Source organism: Delphinus delphis, chromosome X, assembly GCF_949987515.2.
Source record: "Delphinus delphis chromosome X, mDelDel1.2, whole genome shotgun sequence".
Classification (NCBI taxonomy): domain Eukaryota; kingdom Metazoa; phylum Chordata; class Mammalia; order Artiodactyla; family Delphinidae; genus Delphinus; species Delphinus delphis.
Genome location: NC_082704.1, coordinates 29,182,789 through 29,195,533, shown reverse-complemented (window position 1 = coordinate 29,195,533; position 12,745 = coordinate 29,182,789).

The window sequence follows — 12,745 nt, the reverse complement described above, 5'->3', positions numbered from 1 at the left end:
CTTCAGAATAAATAGAATACAAATCTGGAGGAACTAAAAAAAATACAGAGAACTACTTTCATAATGGGAGATAATTTACTCAATAAACAATAAAATAAGTAGACAAAAGAGTGCAAGAATATGAAAGACCTGAACATGTTTTAATTTTTAATATGGTAAGTGTCAACAAATATAACTCACAAAACAAAAGCTCGTTGGGGGTTTTAATAAATCTTAGGAGTGTAAAGGAGCCCTGAAACCAAAAATTTGAGAACCACTACCTAGAGATTGCAATACAAATTGTTGACTTCATACAGTTAATATAAATTAATACTTTTACCCCTTCCTTGATAATGTCATGACCTGATACTAGCTTAAGCTCATTGATCTCTTTCAGTCTTTCCTGTTGTTGTGATGCTTCTTAACTCTACGTACATATATTTTTGACCACGCAAGACTTCATTATTAACTTTTTGTATAGTCAATATTAATTTACATTTACCAAGATATGAATCTTTCCATTGTTCTTCAACCTTTCCTGAATTTATGTCTTTTGATAAGGGATGATTTCTCTGCTACCAGATTGAATGCTAGACTTTATGTTTGAGAAATTGCTGGACACTGAATGAAAAAGGGCTTGGACGTTGTATATGAAAAATTGTAGAGACTCTGGATGACGTTATCTTCCTCTAGAGCAGGTTCACCCTAACCTCTAGTCCTCAGGCTATTTAAGGACAGCTCACCTTCATCCAATCAGGGACTGAGCTTGGTTGCAGGATATTTTTTTGAGTCTCAGTCTATCTCTATTTTGCCCCTAGAGGCCAGGAGTGCAGCTCTTTGTGGATCTCAACTGAGAGCAGCTCTGTTTATTAGGAGCTCTCCCCCTTTGTGAGAATGCAGAGCTAAGAAATTACTTGATAACGTGGCTCCACTTTTCAGCAGTTTCTACTTCTTACCTAGCCTGCTGCCCTGCACAGGTGATGAACTCAGCAAATCCTCAAGATGGAAAAGAGCAGAATGTCAGGCTCACTTTTCTTTGTCTCTCTTCTATCTGGGATGTTGGTCCCTAAAGTCTTGGTTCCCTTGACAGCCCCAAATCCATTTTTTTCCAAAAGCTTTGTTGACATCTCTGCCTGTTAACTACAGCCCTCTGCCTTGTCAGTCTGTCGTCTATACCTAGAATAGGCAAATACCCTGAAGGGAAAATCTGCTTGTTGGTTCAACTCTCTGTGCTTAACTTTTCTGAGGTCTTGCTCTCTCAAGTCCTAGTTGTCTCGGCACCTCTGAAATGCCACCAAGAAATTTTTAAATATGTATTCTAGTTGTCTTCAGTGGGAGCATCAATCTGTAATAAAATAATCCACCATAGCAGGCCAATGAAAGTCTGGAAATCATCCATTCTAGGCCATCAGGGTAAGAGCTCATCACCTTTTGTTCTTGTACCTCAGGCCTCAGTAGTACCCATCGACTTTGAGAGGAAATTGTTACAAGCATAGGCTCTGTGGTCTGACTGTCTGGGTTTGATTCCTGGTTTCTTTATAAGCTTTGTGTCCTTGTGAAGTTTACTTGTTTTTTTCTAAGTCTTAGTTTCCTCCTATGTAACATGGGAGTGATCATAGAACCTATCTCAAAGGTTTATAAGAATGGAGCAAAATAATCTACACATATATCATAGTGCTTAACAAGTAGTATGTGCTGGCTAGATAAATATTAGCTATTAGTAGTAGTAGTAGTATCTGTAGATTTTATGTAAGCACAGCCATAACAAGGGTTATTAAATATAACACACTTAATGTACATTACTTACATTCTTTTACAATGAATGAGTATTATTAAATTGATAAAAGCTGAGAACAAGTGAAGGAGAGTTTTAGTGGATTTATATAAATGCAACTTCATTTGTTTTGTTGCCTTGATTTTACCACGTGTAAATAATCTACCAATTATTTCCTTGGCCCCAGAGCCTAATAACACTTAGGTAAGCTGTATATATTAACTCCCTTAGCTTTAAAGTGAAGTCTTGTTGAAAGGGTATATAGTTTATAACATTTCACTAATCAGATGCCTTCCCTTCTCCTTCCACATGTCTGAAATAACATTCTGATGCCACTATGTGACTCTAGATGTGTAGCAGAAACATTTTTTTTTTCCTGAGAATTCATGTACATCTGAGCAGGTCATCAGGCCTGATAGAATGTGCCCACCAGGGGGCTTATTTGAAAGGAACTGTGGGATAGAATGGATGTTATCAATTTTAATTTATTTTCTTTTTTAAACCACTTTGTCGACATATGATTGGCATACAAAAAGCTGTACATATTTAATCTATACAACTTGATGAGTTTGGGGATGAGTATACACTGGTGAAACTGTCACCACAATCTATGCTGTAAACATACCCATCATGTCCAAAACTTAGAATGCACTTTAACTGAAACAAAGTGAGATGCACACTTGCTTGGTTAAAAGCACGGTGGTCCATGGTTCGAGACGAGTCGGTTTTCTGAACTCAGTAGATGTACTGTAAATGCAGGTTGTCCTCTGGCCCAGCCATTTGGGCTCCTGCCTGAGACTTAGCCTGAGAGGCTGCAATGACATTGAATAAAAGCTAAAAGGGCTGTTTTCATTCCAATCTCCTATGAGAATGCTCTGTGTCAGCAGTCATGGTGCCAGGGGCTCCTACAGAGACAGAAGACCATGCCAGTGGTTTCAGCGGCAGCAGGAGCCAGTGCCCCTATTGTAGACATCAGCACCCTCCAAAGTGGACAGTGGCAGACTTGATATAGATATGGGTAGACACCAGAACTGGAAGCAGTGCCACTGTCAGTCATCAGCATCAGTGATCCTTTGCTGTGCAACAGAGGCATAGCTGTGACTTTCTGGCATTAGTGACAACAGGATACCTGGTCAAGGACAGTTAGAGCAGGCAAGGAGGTTAGGGGGAAGGAGAATCGTGAATACCATAGAGTAGCTACAGGGTACATAGGAAATACTCCCTGTGTATTCTGAGAAATATTTGAAAGATGTCTTAATGGGGTAGGGGGTTGTCATTTCTACAGAACTGGCAGGGGCAGAGCCATGCTTTGTCACTATTATTGTGATTCTATCATTGCCCCTAGTCTACAGTAGCTTGAAGAATACAGGGTCAGGAACAAGGGTAATTGGTGATGGTAATATAGGAGGAATTATAGTTTTCCAAACACATCAACAAAATAAAGAGATCTGCCATACATTCTAATGTTCACCATTCATTTAACTCCCAGGTCCCAAGTGAAGCAGGTAAGTATATTATAAGTAACATTAAAGAAATATAACTTTTAAAAGACAGTGCACCAGGAACTTGGATGGCCTTATGGGAATGTTTAATCATGTGTATAACTCCTTTGCTAATTTTCTTTAGAAGCAGGTTATAAGCCACACAAGAATATGTCTCATTTTCTTTTTTTGGTGGGGGGTTACACGGGCCTCTCACTGTTGTGGCCTCTCCCGTTGTGGAGAACAGGCTCCGGACGCGCAGGCTCGGCAGCCATGGCTCACGGGCCCAGCCGCTCCGCGGCATGTGGGATCTTCCTGGACCGGGGCACAAACCCGCGTCCCCTGTATCGGCAGGTGGACTCTCAACCACTGCGTCACCAGGGAAGCCCCAGTCTCATTTTAAGAATGTGGCTTAGTTTGGGACCCAAATGGTGTTACCCTGCTTGTTTAGCCACGTTTCTAATACTTTGGGCTTCCATAAGGCACAATAGGTAAATGATAACTTTTGCCATTGCCCAAATTCAATTCTACCCTCAAAGAATAACTAAAAAAAAAAACTTATATCATAAGCTCTGAAGGCATTTCTCAAAAAGGAGATCTAGGGAGATAATTTAAATGGTATAATCCTCTGTTACATAGGAAAGTCTCGAAGGAGGGAGTGAGGTGGGAGTCTGAATTGATGGCTTGTGTTGATATTGCAGATGCATTATGGATGCAGAATCTGAGGGGGAAGCTGGCCTTGGGCCTTTTTTATCTCACAGCATTTTACCCCAATCACATATCCACACAAGTGCTTCTCTTGAAATATCTCGAAAATGGGAGAAGAAGAATAAAATTGTTTATCCTCCACAACTTCCTGGAGAAACTCAGAGACCAGCTGGACTTCCCTGGTGGCGCAGTGGTTAAGAATCTGCCTGCCAATAAAGGGGATAAGGGTTCGATCCCTGGTCCGGGAAGATCTTTCATGCCATGGAGCAACTAAGCCAGTGAACCACAACTACTGAGCCTGTCCTCTAGAGCCCACGAGCCACAACTACTAAAGCCCGCGCACTCTAGAGCCTGCGCACCGCAACTACTGAGCCCATGTGCTACAACTACTGAAGCCCGTGCACCTAGAGGCTGTGCTCTGCAACGAGAGAAGCCACTGCAATGAGAAGCCTGTGTTCCGCAACGAAGAGTAGCCCCTGCTCGCCGCAACTAGAGAAAGCCTGCGTGCAGCAACGAAGACCCAACGCAGCCGAAAATAAAATAAAAATAAGAAAAAACAATTCTATAATTAATGAGCTTTCTTTACTTCTTACTTGAGCTCTTTGGACTTGGATATTAATTGGAAATAAAGGAATCATGATAGTATTTGTCAGGTCCAGAATCTAAAGCAAAATTTTGTATTTTGTAGTACAGTCTTTTTGGATGTTAAAACAAACACACTTCAGGATACATCTTAAATAGCAAAATTCAAATAGTTAACAGTAGATCATCTACTTAACTCTAGCAAATGAAGAACAATGTCAAATCATTTGTTATATATTGTCATTTACTGAAACTATTTTGATTAACTTTTGCATCATATATACTCCTCTATAAGTGCCTTGTGAAGACATTTGGTTTGATTTTATATAGGCACTTTGGAGAAACCTAATTTAATTCTCTATTTTGCACAGATTTTGTTGGAGGGAATAATCCTTTTTTGGGACAAATTAAGACTTTTGGAAAACACCTTAACATTTTCTGATTTTAAATAGTATTTGGTAAATTGATTTTGGTGTATCAGTTATACATGTTATGACTAAGTTATTAATGCAGTGTATAAATACCTTGCTTATTAATGGGGGATAATTTGCTCACCTAGCCACATAGTTCATACACTGTACCATTATTTGCATTGTCCCTTAGACTTTCCAATCTGCTAGCTGCGAACATTTTAAAAATTAGTTTTATCTCTTGTTTAAAAGAGGACCAGATAATATTTACTATTCTACCTCATTTTGATCTTCAACATTTGGAATATGTAGTTAAATAATCATAGATGGGGCAATGAGTAAATCCTATAGCAGTGAGTTAAAATGAATGTCACCAATTTAGACGACTCCTTTATTTTTAAGACTATCTTCCTAATTTAGCTAGCACAAATTTCCAAACAATGTAGATTCCTATATAGACTTTACCTTACATGTGGCTTCATCCTGATAAAGAAAATAAGTCAGAGAGAAATTAAAGGCCTTTCTTTATAATAGTCATACCTTGTTAAACTGAGCTTGAGTTTACTTTTGTGGTATCTTTGAAGAAAGCTATGTTAAGTAAATTAAAAGTATAGTGAAACTGTATCAGAACTGTGTGAACAGCCATTTCTATAAGAGGTATATTTTTAATTTGTGGATTAATTGACATACTGATTATAAGTCATGCGTCTGAGTCATTAATGTGGATCCCATGTGACTCTAGAACTTTTACTAGGTGACTTTTTTGTTGTCGTGTTACTATGTTCATTTAAAAATAAATTAACTTTACAAGTTAAAAATAAAAGAAAGTCTCTTTTTTATTGCTAAAAACAATTCAGGGAAATTAATTTGTTATAGCTCATATTTTTTCAAAGATCACATTAATTTATTAATTTACTCACTAAATGTCTACTGAATGTTTACTTTGTGCCAGATAGTAATCAAATAATCAGACAAATAGGTTTAGAACTACAAGTGTAATAAGTCTTGGAAAAAGAGCTACATAGCACCATGAAAGCATATCCTTGCCTGAGAGGTCAAGGAAGTCTTCCTGGAGGAAGTCATATTAAACCAAGAATTGAAAGATGAATAGGAGTTAACTAGGTGAGGGAGGGTGACACTGACTGAGGCAGAGGGGGTAGTATATGCAAAGGTCCTGTGGTGACAGGGAGTATAGCATATTTGAAAATGTGAAAGAAAGTTAATGTGGCTGGAGCCACATTCATTTTTACATTACCTAAAGCCATTCTTTCTCATAAAGTAAAATATGGTATTGGGAAATTTCAGAATTCATATTTTATAGAAAACACAGGAAGAAAAATGTTCTATTTAGGAACCAGAACTCACTATGACCTTTTCCCCATACCCACTCCTTCTCATCTACTGAATACATTCAATTTGCTTATTTCCTGTTGTCCTCATCATGGTCTACAATCACTTTAATCATCCTGATTGGCTTTATTTCACCATCCTCCTCAGTTGGACCTCATGGGGAACCATTTCAACAGTGCTTTACTAATCCCTATAATTTTTGACCCTCTTGAGTTTATCCCACACTTCTTTGCTGACCCCCAAACCTGGGCAGCCACCATTTACTCTGTTCTCAATCAAGAATTCCAAGAATGTTGAAGTAAAGGCCATGCTAACATGGCTTAATGAAAATTCATGCTGCCCTTAACTGGGTCCTTAATACCACTTGGCTGTTTTTTAATATTTTATTGGCACCATCAGCCATTCTTTCTTTAAGTAAGTTTTCTGATCCTTTCTCTCTCTCTTCTCCTTCTGAGGCTCCAATAATGCATTGATTGTTTCTTTTAATGGTATCTCATAATTCAAGTAGTCTTCTTTCACTTTTTTAAAATTATTATTTTTTTTTCTACTTCAACTGTATGATTTCAAATGACCTGTCTTCTAGTTCACCAATTCTTTTTTCTTCTTGGCTGAGTCTGATGTTTAAACTTTCCATCGAATTCTTTAGTTCAGTCATTTTAGTCTTCAGCTCTAGCATTTCTGCTTGGTTATTTTTAATAATTTCTATTTCTTTATTGAATTCCTTATTTTGTTTATGCATTTTTTTCTAATTTTATTTACCTGTTTATCTCTGTTTTTGTAGTTCACTGAATTTCTTTAAGAGGATTTTTCTGAATTCTTTGCCAGACAATTCATAGATCTCCATTTCTTTGGAGTCAGTCATTGAAATTTTATTAGTTTCCTTTTATGATGTCATGTTTGGTTAATCATTTATAATCATTGTGGCCTTTCCTTGGTGTCTGTGCATCTGAGGACATGGACGCATCTTCCAATCTTTACAGATAGGCTTTAGCAGGAAAGCCCTTCACCAGTCAGCTTGTTCAGCAATTCTGGGTGGGCAGTCTGGCAGTGTCCATGAGCATGCTTACTGTTGGAGTCCTTGGGCAGCTTGGTGTTGGGGTGGGTTGAAAGCTCAGGAAAGTAGTACTCAACCTAGTGCTGGGCTCCCCTGGGACCCTGGGTTCAGAGGTTCTCTCCTGAAGCCTAGGTTCATGGGCTTTGTTTGGGACCCTAAGAACACTGGATTCACCCAGGGCTGCAAGGGCTGGTTGGTGCTGGGGCATACCAGGAGCCTGGGTTTACTGGAGCCTACCAGGAGCCCCTGGGGGTGATGAGATTGGCTGATGTTGGGGTGAGCCAAGAATGTTGATTCATGGGAGCCCACTTGGAACCTGATGCCCCAAGTGGCAGCCTGCACTGGAATAGGCCAGAAACCTGGGGCCACTGGAGCTGCCTGGGTCCAGGGGAGACAGCAGGCACTGGAGTGGATCAGAGGCCTGGGTTCATGGGAGCCTTCTAGGAGCCTAGAGCTGAGGAAGCTGCTTGGAGCTGTGGTGGCCAACTGTGCTGAGCCGCCCGGGACTGTTGGAGCTGACTGGCACCCAGATGTGTTGGGAGCCTGAACTTGCAGGGGCCCTCTGAGAGCCTGGAGCCAGTGAGGCTGCTTTGAGCCATGGGAGCTGCCTGGGGCCTCTAGAGCTGTCAAGCTCCAAGGTGAACTGGGGAACTGAATTTGTGGGAGCCTGTGGGAGGTTGGGGGCCACAGAAACTGCCTGGGGCCATGGGAGCTGGTAGGTGCCAGGGTGAGACAGGGGCCTGTGTTCCCAGGAGCCTGAAGGGAACCCTACCAGGTAAGCCGCCTGGAGCCGGTGGAGAAGGTAGGTGCTGGGTTGAGACAGGGGCCTGGATTCCTGCGAGCCTGGGGGGAGCTTTCTGTGGAAACTGCCTGGGACCTTGGGAGGTGCTTGGGGCCACTGGAGTAGGCAGGAACCAGGGTGAGACTGCCAGGGGCCTAGTGTCATAGGAGCTGCTTCTGGCCACTGGAGCCAACAAGTATGGGAGTAAGATGGGGGATTGAGTTCCTGGGAGCCTGCAGGGAGCCCTGCTGTGGTAGTCACCTGGGGCCACTGGAGTAGGCAGGCACCAGGGTGAGCCAGGGTCTGGAGTCACAGGAGCCCACCAGAAGCCTGTGCCAAGGACATCATTTGGGGTTGCTGGAGTCTCCTGAGGCCATTGGAGCCTATAAGGGCCAGGGCGAGGAGGGGTTTAGGTTAGCAGGAACCCACAGGGAGCCACTTAGGCTGTGGGAGTTGGTCTGGTGCTGGGGTGGCCTGTTCTGGGGTCTGCAGTGAAATTGGGCACTCACTTTACTCTCCTTCTCCCATGTGGAAGGAGTCTCTCTCTACACTGGGCTACCTGGGCTTGATGGAGGGGTAGTGGGGGCCTGTGTTCCAGCAGCCTGCAGGGAGCTCTCCTGCTGAGGGTGAATAGAGCCATGTGAAGTGCTTGGGGCTGCTGGCGTAGGCAGATGCCAGGGTGGGCAGGTTGTTTGATTCTTGTGAGCCTGCTGGGGGTCTGATGTCATGGGAGCTGTCTGGGGCCTCTGGAGCCGGCAGGAGCCTGGGTAAAATTAAACGAGCAGGACCCTATGGGGCCTTCCTGGAACAGGACCCTCCTCCATGTCCTCTGCTTAGCTCCTCTCTGAACTACCTAGATAACAGTATCTGATGCACCTTTCCTGAGTTGTTTTACAGATGCTAAAACCCCCACGAAATGGAAGAAGTTGACTACTTGATGAGCATGACCACATAGCGCCCAGGTCTATTGGAGCCTGAGGATTGATGATGGTAACCCCTGTGACACCACCCTGCCACCTCACCATCAACCAATCGGAGAATTGTGCATGAGCTGATCACAGACTCTGTGACCCCCCTCCCTCACCTGGCCTTTAAAAAATGCTTTCCTGAAACCCATTGGGGAGTTCAGGCTTTTTGAATAATAGCTGTCCTGAACTCTTTGCTTAACACCCTGCAATAAATGCTGTACTTTCCTTCACCACCACCTGAAGTCAGTGGATCGGCTTTATTGAGTGCTGGCAAGCAGACCCAAGTTTGGTTCCGTAACAAAACTTCCTATGCCACCATTTTGCTGACGTCATTCCTCCACAGCATTATTTTTAATAGTAAAATTTATACAGTCATGCATTAATAAGTGACAGTCAGGGTTTGAACCCAGATATTTTGCCATTGAGAGAATGTGCCCTTTTCATTAAATGCTCCCTCCTCTGTTTTCCAGATTTGAAGACAGGCCTTGGAAGGTTTTACAACCAGATGAAAGAGGATCTGGGGCATTCCAGAAACAAGAGGCTGAGGTGTCTGTGAGGGATGGTTTTGAATGTTGCATGCCTCTCAACTCCTTCTAATCTTAATCCTACCCCCACCCATTCTAATGAAGCAGCTTTGTTAGTGACTTCCTAATTTCAAATTCAACAGGCTTATCCAGTTTATCAGCATCGCCCAAGCATTTTACATCATTAATCTCCTTCCTTGGCTTCCATATCACTACACTCTCCCAGTTATTGCTCTTTATTTGATGTTATCTATGGAAATCTTTGAGGTAAGTGTTCCTGAGGGCTTAGTTTTTGTTCCTTTCCTTTCCTTATACTTTCACAGTTATTAACCCCCATCACTGCCTTGAGTAATTCTAATATCCATGTCTCTGTCCCAGACTGCTCTCTTAAGCTCTAGCTAGCTCGAAATCTTCCATTATCTAGTAGTCATTCATATCTAGATATTCCACAGACCCCACAAATACAAACAAGTAAAAACAAGACAAAACGAATTCTTCTTTCCCTTCTTTATCTGAAAAGAGTCTTTCCACCTATTGACTTCCTTATTTTGGTCCATAATCATCCTTAAATTTTCTCTTCCTCTTTCAATCTCTCCCTCATATAACAAAAATACCTCTGACATTTAAAATGTTAGTGCCTTCCATTAAAATGTAAGTCTGAGGAGGGCAGGGCATGGCTTTCTCCACTTTATTTCTGGAGACTGACAGATTAATGCTCGGTAAATTCATGTTGACTATCTGCATAAATGAATGTATTCATCCATCTCTTTAGAGAAATGAATAATTTCACTGGCTGAATGGCTGAAGAAATTCATCTGCCCTTCCTTCATTCCCAAAGTAACCAATTTGTTTCTGTCTCATATTATCTCTTGCCTGGATCATTGGACCAGGCTTCTAATTCACCTCTCCTCCCCCAGGTCTACTCTGCAGAGGACACAGGTGTGAGAGGAATATTCCTAATGCACAGCTCTAATTATTTTCTCCCTCCTGTTTAAAAACCTTCAGTATGTCTGTATCCCCATCTAAGTAAACTAAAACTCCTTAGTGTGTGTCCTAGGACATTCACAATTTGTCTATTTACAACATCCATGGTCTCAGCCTCTGCTTCTCAAATCTGACTTCATGTGAGAACTGTCCGGGGAGCTTATAAAAATACTGATGCTTGGGGCTCATCACAAACCAATTAAATTGGAATCTCTGGGTCGGCACTGGCATCTGTATGTGTAGAAGCTCCCCAGGTAATTCTAACACACACCTGGGATTGAGAACTTCTTTAAGCCAACTGCACTAATTTTTGTTTCCTAAATTTGACGCACATATCTGGCTTCTCAGATGTTGGTCATGCTTTTCCTTTGAAAGATATCTTCAGTGTCTGTACTGAACTTTTTTTAAAGGTATAATTAACACACAATAAAGTGAAGAAATTTAAATGATTAGTTTTATCCATTTTGAAAATTCTAGACATCCATATAACTACCACGCAAAATAAGATCATTTTTATCACCTCAGAAAGTTCTTTTGTGCCCCAGAAACCAATTCTGGATTTCTAACAATAAAGATTAGTTTTGCCTGTTGTTGGACCATATAATTGCAACCACATGGTGTGCGCCGTGTTTTGTCTGGTTTCTTTCCCTCAAAAAACGTGTCTGGGGCTTCCCTGGTGGCGCAGTGGTTGTGAGTCCGCCTGCCGATGCAGGGGACACGGGTTCGTGGCCCGGTCCAGGAGGATCCCACATGCCGCGGAGCGGCTGGGCCCGTGAGCCATGGCCGCTGAGCCTGCGCGTCCGGAGCCTGTGCTCCGCAACGGGAGAGGCCACAACAGTGAGAGGCCCGCGAACCGCAAAAAAAAAAAAAAAAAAAAAAAAAAAAAAAAGTGTCTGTTTGACGTATGCATTATTGTAAGTACAGTAATTGCTTCTTCTTTTATTGCTGGGTAATATTCCATTGTATGAACATACCACAATTTGTTTATTCATTTCTTGATGAAAGGACATTGGGCTGTTTTGATATATTAATTTGAAGCCCTACAAATCCTTCAAGGCCCAGTTCAATTTTTTTTTTTTGATAAAGTGATCTTTATTATGATTTTAGCAGCTGTGCAGCCCTAATTTTCTGTAATAGGCTTATTCCACATGCCTCTATCATGTTCAGACCCAGTTTTTAATTCAGAAAGTACTGTCACCATATTGATCAATTTCTACCACTCTGGCCCAGTTCAAATTCTAACTTTATCATGAAACCTTTCCTCATTCCCTGGTTGTTCCAATTTTAAGCGACCTATTTTCACTGAAATCTCATGGCATTTTGTGCCGTCTGAAACAGTGCTTAATATATGAGTCAGACAGAGCTGGGTTTAAAATATGTCTTTATCACAATCTAGTTGATTTTAGGTAACTTAGTGTATTTGTTTTCTATTCCTGCAGTAACAAATTGCTGCTAATTTAGTGGCTTAAAACAATACAAAGATACTGTTCCTCAGTTCTGAGAGACAGAAGTATGACATCAGTGTCACTGGGCTAAGATCAAGGTGTGGGTAGGGCTTTGTTCCTTTCTGCAGGCTGCGGCGAAGGACCTGTTCCTTTGCCTTTCCAGCTTCTAGAGGCTGCCCATATTCCATAGTTTGTGGCCCCCTCCTCCATCTGCAAAACCAACAATGGCAACTTGAGTCCTTCTCACATCATACCACTTTGACCTTCTATTTTGCCTCTCTCTTCCACTTTTAAGGACCCTCTTGATTACATTGGACCCACGCAGATAATCCAGGGTAATCTCCCTATTTTAAGGCAAACTGCTTAGCAACCTTAATTCCATCTGCAACCCTTCATACCTCTTTGCCATGTAACATAACAGGATCACAGATGGCAGAGATTAGGATATGAACATCTTCCAGAGGGAGGCGTTATTCTGCCTACCACACTCAGTTAACCTCTGTGTTTCAGTTTCTTCATCTAAAAAATGAGAAGAATGCTACCCACATCATAGGATTGTAGTGAAGATTAAATTAAATGAGTTCATATGTCTAAATTGCCTAGTACAGTTCCTAGAAAAAACTGAGAGTATCATTCATTAAACAAATCTTGAGCTCCTACTTGGTACTAGGCACTATTGTTCATGCTGGTGATACAGTAATAAAC